This window comes from Myotis davidii, unplaced genomic scaffold (genome assembly GCF_000327345.1).
Source record: "Myotis davidii unplaced genomic scaffold, ASM32734v1 scaffold993, whole genome shotgun sequence".
NCBI lineage: Eukaryota > Metazoa > Chordata > Mammalia > Chiroptera > Vespertilionidae > Myotis > Myotis davidii.
The window spans coordinates 1647860-1658093 of NW_006285483.1; the positions used below are offsets into that span (position 1 = coordinate 1647860).

Here is a 10234-nt window from a genome sequence, read left to right on the forward strand (position 1 = left end):
TATGGCGAACCTTTTGAGCTCGGTGTGTCAGCATTTTGAAAAACCCTAACTTAACTCTGGTGCCGTGTCACATATAGAAATTTTTTGATATTTGCAACCAAAGTAAAACAAAGACATATTTTTGATATTTATTTTATATATTTAAATACCATTTAACAAAGAAAAATCAACCAAAAAAATGAGTTCGCGTGTCATAGGTTCGCCATCACTGGATTAGGGGACTATAACCTGGATTTGTCCCCAGTCCCTATAGTCTATGCTTGAGCCAGTGAGGCCATGGGGCTGCAAGGAAAAAAAAAATCCTAGTTTAAAGGCTGATAAAGTGTCAGTAGAATGAATGAATAAATGAATGAATGTCACACATAAACACATACAAAGAAATATAACCACAATGTTAAAATAGCAAATTTTATAAGTTTCAAAGAGAAAGACAAGACTGCTTATAAAGGAATCAGGTTAATTTCAGAATTCTCAGCAGCATTTCTAACCAGGAAGATAATGAAGAAATAGTCTAAGTGTTAAAGAAAACATTTAAACCTAGAATGCTATATCCAAGTAAACTATAATTTAAATGTGAGGACAAAACAAAGATATCTTCAGGCCTCCAAAGCTAAAAAGACCTTTTTTGAAAACACTCTTGGGGGAAACATTCCAGTAGAAAGGGGGAAGGGACCAGAAGGAGGATACAAATACATAGGAAGTAAGGGTGGATTTATAACCTGATAAATTTGGCTATTATCAAAATAAACAACTTTTTAAAGTGCAAACATGAAGTCAAGAAATCAAGAACTAAAATTCCCTATGACATATCTACTTGGCTACCAAGTGGGATGCGGTTGGAGAGTGCATGTCCAAAGAGAAATGAGGGCACACTAAGGTAATATCCCTGTTCTGGAGTAGGTGAGCATATTAACATGCTTTGAAACATTTGGTTATTATCAAAATAAAGAACTTTTTAAAGTGCAAACATGAAATCAAGAAATCAAGAACTAAAATTCCATATGACATATCTACTTGGCTACCAAGTGGGATGGGGTTGGAGAGTGCATGTCCAAAGAGAAATGAGGGCACACTAAGGTAATATCCCTGTTCTGGAGTAGGTGAGCATATTAACATGCTTTGAAAACCACAGGGGCCGAAACCGGTTTGGCTCAGTGGATAGAGCCTCGGCCTGTGGACTGAAAGGTCCCAGGTTCGATTCCGGTCAAGGGCAAGTACCTGGGTTGCGGGCACATCCCCAGTAGGAGATGTGCAGGCGGCAGCTGATCGATGTTTCAATATTAACATGCTTTAAAAACCACAGGGGTAAATTATAGAAGAATAAAAAGAGAAGTATGACTTTCAAATCAGCAGATGAGAATTTAATCTAGCTAATGGAAATGATAAAGAAAAACAAAAGAGCAATAAAAATATAGTCAATAAAAAACATTAACTTCAGTAACAGAAATAAGTCTTAATTTAATAGTGAGAGTAGGTGTGGGCCCAGCGGGAATTGAGGCGAGAGGCGCACTGAACCTGAGGGGAGCCCGTTGAACCCGGGTGACTGGAGGTGTGGACTTGAGGAGAGGAAGGTGGACCCACTTGAGCCTACGGTGTTCAGGATATGAGGCAGGAGGACATGAGGGAAATACAGCGACATAGCTAGTTACAAATGCACAGAGGTCCCTGGAGCCTTCTGGGCTCGAGAAAATGGGGACCACACGGATCAGCTGCGGAGACCGTCCTTATTCCCCATCCTGCTCTGCTCCATCCCCGCTGAGGGAAGCGCCGCCTGGGGCCTGGTTCTGACCTGTGAAATGGGAACCGTCCTTATTCCCCATCCTGCTCGGCTCCCTCCCCGCTGAGGGAAGAGCCTCGGCCTGGGGCCTGGTTCTGACCTGTGAAATGGGAATGATGTGCTGAGCTGGCTTCTGTGGGCAACAGGGATGACTCTTACTTTCTGCAGTAACAGAAATTGGCCAGCAGAGGGTGACAGTCTCTGCTGCTTCCGTGGGCAACAGGGATGACTCTTACCTTCTGCAGTAACAGGAATTGGCCAGCAGAGGGTGACAGTCTCTGCTGCCTCCCAAGGCAGGCAGCTGGGCTGGGTGGAAACCACACCTGGTTACCCTTCAGAAGAGGTAAGTGTGAGGCTGAAGAATGGCTTTGTGGCCAGGTGGGCATCCAGCTGCCCTGGGAGGCCTATTCCGCCTGCCACTCTGCAGATGGGTCCCCTCTGGTGGCTGCAGTGCGTAGCCCGAGCCCTCCAGGAGCTGGACATCAGCACAGACTTGGTGCTCAAGGCATTTCTGAGGGACCAGAGAGGGGAGCAAAGGGGAGTGCCCACCTGGTGTCTGCACCCCTCTGTATAAGGGGTCAACCCACCGGCCCCTCCCAGACTGGTTTGATCAAGCGGAAGTGGGCACATGAACAAGGGGGCTGGGCCACGTGATCAAGCAGAAATGGGCATGTGAACTAGGGGGCGGGGCTACATGATTACATGAGAGTGGGGCAGAGTACCCACCTGGTGTCTGCACCACTCTGTCTAAGGGGTCAATCCTCCTCTCAGACTGCCTTGAGGATTCTGGGGCTGCAGGCAGGACTTGGGGAACTAGTGACAGACTGGGACCTGGGCTCAGCAGGTCCTTGGAGCTGCAGGGGAGCGCTGAATGGGGTCTCCAGGGGATGAGAGATGCTGCCACAGAGGTGGGAGGAAGTGGGCACATGAACAAGGGGGGGGGCGCTACATGATCACATGAGAGTGGGGCAGAGTACATACCTGGTGTCTGCACCACTCTGTCTAAGGGGTCAATCCTCCTCTCAGACTGCCTTGAGGATTCTGGGGCTGCAGGCAGGACTTGGGGAACTAGTGACAGACTGGGACCTGGGCTCAGCAGGTCCTTGGAGCTGCAGGGGAGCGCTGAATGGGGTCTCCAGGGGATGAGAGATGCTGCCACAGAGGTGGGGTGGCATCAGGGTCTTGTACAAGGAGGCACCCAGCAGCCGCCCAGAGACACAGGTGCAATGACAGACCCCTGTCCACTGAGGGTGGGAGACGGGGGTCGGGGGAAGGGAGAAGCCCATTAGAGCAAATAGCCACAGGGTGAGGGGCGCTTAGCCAGAGGTCACAGGTAAAGAAACACAGGCTGTGAGCAACCTAGGGTTCCATTTGTAGCTCCGCCCACCATGGAGGTGGCTCCCCAAAACAGAGACCACCCAAGGTCTCAAGGGGGTGGGCCATGTGAACAGGAGAGCATAGGCGTGTGAACAAGGGGGCTTCTAACTAGACCAGTTCATAAAACCCAGACTCCTGCCATCTCCCTGAGTATTTTTGGCCTGTGTCCACTCCTGACACCAATTTCTGTACAAGTTAATGTTCTTGGATGCAAACAAAAAAGCCAATTCTGTCCAACTTGAGAGAGCAGGAATTCTGGAAAGACATTATTATACAGCTCACAGAAACAGTAGGAAAGGCTGGTGAACCAGGCTTGGGAAAAATATCAAGAACCTAAATACAGCAGGTAGAAGAACACATAGCCAAGTCCAGCCCGTGGCCAATCTGGTTAGGACGCTGTCCCTGGCACCTCTGCGGTTGTGAATTGGTTTTGACAATTCATAAGTCTTAAGTGTCACTCCCGATCAATCCACATCATCAGAAAATAGCATCCTAATTCCAAACCCTACCTGCTAGGAAGCAGGGTGAGACTGTCTGGCCCTTGTCAATTTCCATAAGGAGAAATATAAAGGGGGGTTGGAATGCAGGCGAGAAAAAAAATGAGAAGCTCACAAAAGAGCACAAACAACTTTCTAGGGACTTCAGGACTATCTACAGGGCAGAAACATAAGTGGAAGTTGTAGGATGCCATCCTCAAGTATCTTTGGCATTCAGAATGGCAGACAATAGGTGAAATGGTTTGAGACCATGTTAGAGGTGTCTATGAACCCCCATAAATGACCAGGAGTGACTAAAGCATGCTGGGGTTTGGGACGTAGATGACCAACCAGTAAAAGAAGATATTGATGCTAATATGCTCATTCCAATGTACAGACTGGTGAGGCCATGGGCCACTGGGGTTATAAGATGTGCTATGGAGAAGCAACTGCAGTGTGATGGACAGGGACAAGCTGATATGGGAGACCAAACTCGGCAGGCTAAGTGGGGGGAACCAAGGTGGAAAAGTGAACAGAGAATGCTGGGAGATGGAGCTTATAGCGGTCAGCTCAGACCATAGTTTTTGTCAAGGCTTCTCTGGGAGACCTAGGTTTATCCTCTGCCTCAGGAAAACTCTGAATCAAAGACTCCACCCACAGAGACTCTGTCCTAACTGTACCCTAACTCCTAGTCACTCCAGGGCAGGAGCTGGCACTTCCCAGTCTTTGCCACTCAAAGTCCCACATCCCAAGGGCTGGGGTTGCTCTCCTGGAGTTAGGCATCCAGTCCTGCTCCAATAGGCTTGCTAAGTGCTAGAAGGTCATTTTTATTCACAGAATGATTGAGAAAATATTATTATGCCCTAGAGACATGGACCTGGAAGGAGGAAAGGAACTAGCTGGAAGGATCTTGCCTCTAATCTTTCATGAGTACCTTGCATTCATGGGCTCAGTGCAGGACACACATATGGTCCTGCCCATCCATAGAGGGCCCACTAGAATGCCTAAATGGGAAGAATGACAGAGCCTGAATAATGCCACAGATAAGGTTTATTTTGGACATAAGCTCTTTAGAAGTGGTCACTCCACCACTTTAGATCTTCATCTTCTAGAGCTGCAAGTCCTGGCATAGAGAATAGCCAGGAATGGTTTGTAGGAGAGTCTTGTTAGCCAAGCATCAGATTCACGAGAAATCTTCTGGGGCTGGTCTCCAGGCATGCTTAATAAACACCTTGTCCATCTTTCACTTGGCCACCAACGCCACCCTTCTGAAATACAAATTTGATCATGACATTTCCTCTGTTCAGAAACCTCCAGCAGTCTACCAAACTGACAGGCATCTCACTCTTCTTTGGACCGTGGCTTAGATGACCCTCTACTAAGATGCTGAGATGTTGTGCCTCTGAAATGCTGCAACTTCTACCACAGTCACTTTCCCATCTCCAACGGACCCACGCTTCTCCCACCATCTGAACGTCCCTTCCTTCCTCCAGCAAACTTTCTGCCTCCTTTAAACACTTCCTTAAATGTTCTCTACTCTCCAACAACCTTCCCAACACGCACTGATCCAACCGCCCAGGCAAAGCCAATTAACTTTCTTTTTGCGCCCACAGACCTTAGTAGAAACTAGTACAAAGCCATGGTTACACTGTTGTAATTATTTACGTAGTTCTGTCTCCCTTGTCTGGTTGTGTTTATCTTTTTATCTCAGCTTCAGCACAATGCCTGACAAACACAGAAGATACTCAATAATTGGTGTTCCCTTTCCTTTTCCCTATCTTCCCACAAACATTCATTTTCAGGGAGAGTTAAGGCCCCTTGGTGGGGAAGGAGAAGGACCATGAGAAACCCCGGGATAATAATGACCTGAGAACCTAGGATCATGGTTACTTGTCTCAACTGAGAGCCACCCAGGGATAGGGATGGGGCTTCTCTTCGAGGAGAGGGTCTTGGATAATGCAGCCAGGTGTCCTTCTGCCATTCATTTCCAGACTCTTTCTCTTGGGTTATCCAGACTCCTGCAGGCAGTGGACACGTGAGCGCTCATCTGCCTTAGCAAAGTCCACTAGGAAGTTATTGCACCCCTGGACAGCTCTTGATTGATTTATACTCACTGCAGGGAGAGCAGTTTTGCAGACACGACCACATCCATGGACGCAGCATTTCATTCGCTTGGGACATGATGCATCTCCTGTGCATCCATCAAAACAAGGCCCAATGATTTCTTTGGGCACCTTCGGGCAGACTCCAGGTCTCTGTTGCTCTGAAACATACAATGGTTTTGTGCAATCTGTAACAGTCACTATACAGGCGTGAGAACTGGTGTCCGAGGTCGGATGGCCTCGCCACTAGCAGGACTCCCACCTCTTCCATCTCTTCCTTCATGTTCCTGGATCCAACCCTCAGCCTCAGCAGCTCCACTTTTACTCTAGAGTCCCCATTTTCACAGGCCCTTAGGAGAATGTTCTCCCTGCTCCAAAGGCTGCACAGTCCCAGCAGACAAGAAACCTGCGCTGTCATAACCCTCTTCTTTCCACCTTATAAGATATTAGAAAAATCTCTGATCTCAGACAGCCATCTCCCCACCTCACACATATCCCATGTTCATCACGGAGTTACTCCTGTTAGAGTCCCGCATCCAAGGCGTATCTAGAGAAAACCCCAACTTCTAATCAGACCCAATCTGATCAGATAAGAAGAATGGGAATGCAGGGTGATCACTCCTGAAAGTCAAAGAATGTGGATCTGATCAATCCAAAATCTCCATTCTGCAGTGAGCACACTGCCTGCTTCTGTGCCAAACCATCCTCAGGTCTGAAGCGGGGCTCTGAGCCTTCTCTGCTGGCAGATAGGACCCCCCTCAGCACCCTTACCTTGGACAGGAGATGTCAGAGGGTTACCACAGGCCATCTCCATCCCCACGGTGATGAAAGCCACTAGAACAAAGACTATGCATGTCTTCATTTTGGCTTCGATGCGAATGCACACACAGAGCCCAGCCACAATTTATACCCTCAGTGTTACCAGAAAGGAGTGTGGGGCAGGGCAATAGAGCAGGAAGAGGATGACATGATCTAGTTCCTCTGTTCTAGTTAATAACTGGTTTCTCTCTAATTAGGGTATGTTTTCTCGGATATGCAAATCCCAAATAGGAAGTTCAGGAACACCTTCTAGCCCTTTGTTCATTGCTACATCACAGTTCAGCACTGGTTTTCCTGGTGTCTTTGGGAACAATGGCCAAAGAAAAGAATTTTCTCTGTGTAATTTAGAATTTCAGAGTAAGCGCTTAACTATGAAGCTAGGTGTTGTCCCATCTGGTGTCTCCTGGAGGTCCAGTTCTAGGAGGATTCAATGTGCTCCTGGGAGAGATGGTGAATATGTGGTGTTTTGGAGCCATCCCAGGGCTGAGACCCCTAAGTAGGTGACATTACCCACCGATCACTTATGTAACTCATCCAAGCAGACGGATGTTCAAAGATCACAAGCTGGCAAGGCCCTTGGGAGTTGAGAGACAGAGCCCATTCTTGATGGTTGGTGGTCTCTGAGCCTACACTGCTCCACACTGAGAGGTTCCTAGAGAGAGGGCTACAATAAGCTGAACTACAGGGAAAAAAATACAAAATGTTGCACAGGGTCCTGAATAAGAAGCCCGCCCTCTCTCTTATCCCAATTACAGAAATTCAGAGAAGCGGGTGTAGAGGTAAAACTCTAATGACCATGGGAATGAAGAGAAAGCCTGTTTCGTCCTTGGTGGTCAGATCTGGGACAAGCAGCTCATGAGCACTACAGCAGTGGTTCTCAACCTTCCTCATGCCGCGACCCTTTCATACAGTTCCTCATGTTGTGGTGACCCCCAACCATAAAATTATTTTCGTTGCTACTTCATAACTGTAATTTTGCTACTGTTATGAATTGTAATGTCAATATCTGATATGCAGGATGTATTTAGGCGACCCCTGTGAAAGGGTCGTTCAACCCCCAAAGGGGTCGCGACCCACAGGTTGAGAACCGCTGACTTATGGGGAGGCCTGGATAAGCAGAGAAACACTAAGCAAGTCAAGAGAGGAGGGCTCAGACTGGCCAACCCAGGTAGTTAGCTCACACCCAGCATCTCAGAATCAAGCTCAAAGGATACAAGCACCCAGGACCCCTCAGTCTGAAGGAGGAACCAGAGTATCTGAAGAGGACATAGTAGCTCAGTACAGGGTGGAGATCAATGGCCCAGAGCAGCACAGAGTACAACAAAGAGCAAGCCCAAATCCAAATCCAAGGTGGCTGGCCCGATGCCAGATTACTGAGCAGCACAGCCTTGGTGAGTGAGTGGGGCCAAAGTGGACAGTCCCAAAAAACTTGCAGGAGAACCCTCCACAGCACTCTTAGGGGGGACTCCTTAATCCCTCTCTTCAAGTGACTTAGACATGGCTACTATCACTTAGTTAACAATCTTTAAAAGTTCTTTTTCTTTCATTTTTTCATGTGTTTACTGTATATTTTTCTAAGTGCTTTCCTAAGCTTTTACATACACACATATGTATATATACAAATATGTCCCTTTTCTGCAGAAATGAAGTTATATTGTTTTGCTTTATTCACTTAACATTGTGTCATAGAGAGATTTCCATGTTAGTATCTTTTCCCCCTTTTAAAAACAACCACTATCTAATATTCTATTATATAAGTGGTTCATAATTTATTTAACCAGATTTTAATTGTTGAACATTTAGGTGGTTTCTGTTTCATAAACAATTTGCTGTTATATGCATCATATACTTTATACATGCTTCTTTGTTTATACAGTGGGGCCTTGACTTACGAGTGTCCCGAATAACGAGTTTTTTGAGATACCAGCTGTCTCTAGGCCGATTTTTTGCATTGCGTTGATAGAGTAAGTTGAGTTAACGAGCTCCTTAACGAGCTCGGTCTCGGAACGAATTAAACTCATAAGTCAAGGCCCCACTGTATATGCCTGTATTTTCCCAGAATAGATGCTTAAACATGGAAATACAAAGGATGTATTTACTGTAGAGTTGGAATATATGCCAAATTGTCCTCCAAAAAGACTATGCCTACTTACACTTCCTCCTGCAGTGAAGGAGACACTGATTTCTCACACACTGACCCGATGCTTTTGTAATCTTGCTTCCTCAAGTTTATTTGTTAATGGGATATTTCAAGCTGTATATCCCCATACTCCCCTTGGGATGTAGCCCAATTGGGAATGGGGGTGGAGGGGCAAAGAACTTTCACTACAGTTATGAAAAGAAATTTAATTAGCAGAAATTATGTAAGACAACATAATGTGATGTTTGCCACTCTAGCACTTGGAGTTTCCACTATGAAGCAAAGGGTAATTATGGCCTCTAATAGTTTTGCTGAAACATGCATTTCAATGATGGAAGCTGCAAAGTTGCTAAGGAGGGCCCTCCCTTCAATAATAACAATACTTGACCTTTATGACCTATGCCTGTACTTCACACCTATCATCTCACTGAATCCTCACAAGCTTGTGGGGTCACTTCCATTAGCACCCTCATGTCAATGGGACTGAGACTCAAGGGACTGAGATTCAGAGGAAGTCCATGCTTTGCAAACACTTCAACCCCATCTCAGACCCACCGATGGGGAAATTCCAATGGTGGAGTTCAGAAAAGCTCCTCAGATGCTTTCATGCATATGGAAGTGAGGAACACTTGGCCTACCTGATAAAACCTTTATTTTTTTGTGAAAAACTAAATATGTATATAGTATATAAATATAAGGGAATATTATTTAGCCTTCAAAAGAAAGGAAATTCTCCAATTTGCCACAACATGGGTGAACCTTAAGGATATTATGCTAAGTGAAATAAGCCATCACAAAAAGACAAATACTGTGGTTCCACTTATATGAACTACTTAGTCAAATAATAGAGACAGAAAGTATAAAGGTGGTTGCTAGGAGCTGGCAGGGAGGAGAGAATGGGGAGTCAGTGTTTAATAGTTATAGAGTTTCAGATTTACAAGATGAAAAAGTTATGGGGATAGGTGGTGGTGACTGCTGCACAACAATGTGAATATGTTTAATGCTACTGAACTATATGCTTAACAATGGTTATGATGGTAAATTTTGTTATGTGTATTTTAAAAACAATAAAAAAGAAAAAGAAAAACCTAAGGAAGAAGACTGAGTCTAGACATTGGGCATCCCTACATGTCCTTAGTCTGCAAAACCTAAATGAAACTATTGTACTGTAGTAAACGTCTACACTTGCTGAGAATTTTAATGAATGTATTCAGCCAAACTGACGACACTTGTCAGTAAACAGGATATCAACCGATTGAGAAAATGCTCCTGAAAATAACAGTTTTGCAGTTTATTTTATACGTTCGAATAAAAGGAGGAGATATAAGGAGGGTTACATAAATTTCATTAAGAGAGTGTGAGGCCGAAACCGGTTTGGCTCAGTGGATAGAGCTTCGGCCTGCGGACTAAAGGGTCCCGGGTTCGATTCCGGTCAAGGGCATGTGCCTGGGTTGCGGGCACATCCCCAGTAGGAGATGTGCAGGAGGCAGCTGATCGATGCTTCTCTCTCATCGATGTTTCTAACTCTCTATCTCTCTCCCTT

At 45.8% G+C, this 10234-nt stretch overlaps 2 long non-coding RNA genes across 2 annotated transcripts in view; both read right to left on the reverse strand.

Annotated features, from left to right (window-relative positions):
* The window catches only part of LOC107181907, a 15984-nt gene extending 13451 nt beyond the window's left edge, over positions 1 to 2533 (reverse strand). The window contains exons 1-2 of the long non-coding RNA XR_001512615.1: positions 2504 to 2533; positions 2014 to 2288 (exon numbers count right to left, since the gene is read on the reverse strand). This is a non-coding gene — a long non-coding RNA (uncharacterized LOC107181907). The remainder of the gene's footprint in view (positions 1 to 2013; positions 2289 to 2503) is intronic.
* A 2131-nt stretch (positions 2534 to 4664) lies between these two features.
* On the reverse strand, positions 4665 to 6620 carry LOC102769949. Its single transcript, XR_435276.2, has 3 exons — positions 6504 to 6620; positions 5745 to 5893; positions 4665 to 4898 (listed from the first exon to the last, which is right to left on the reverse strand). It is a non-coding gene; the product is annotated as an uncharacterized LOC102769949 (long non-coding RNA).
* Positions 6621 to 10234: the final 3614 nt, after the last annotated feature.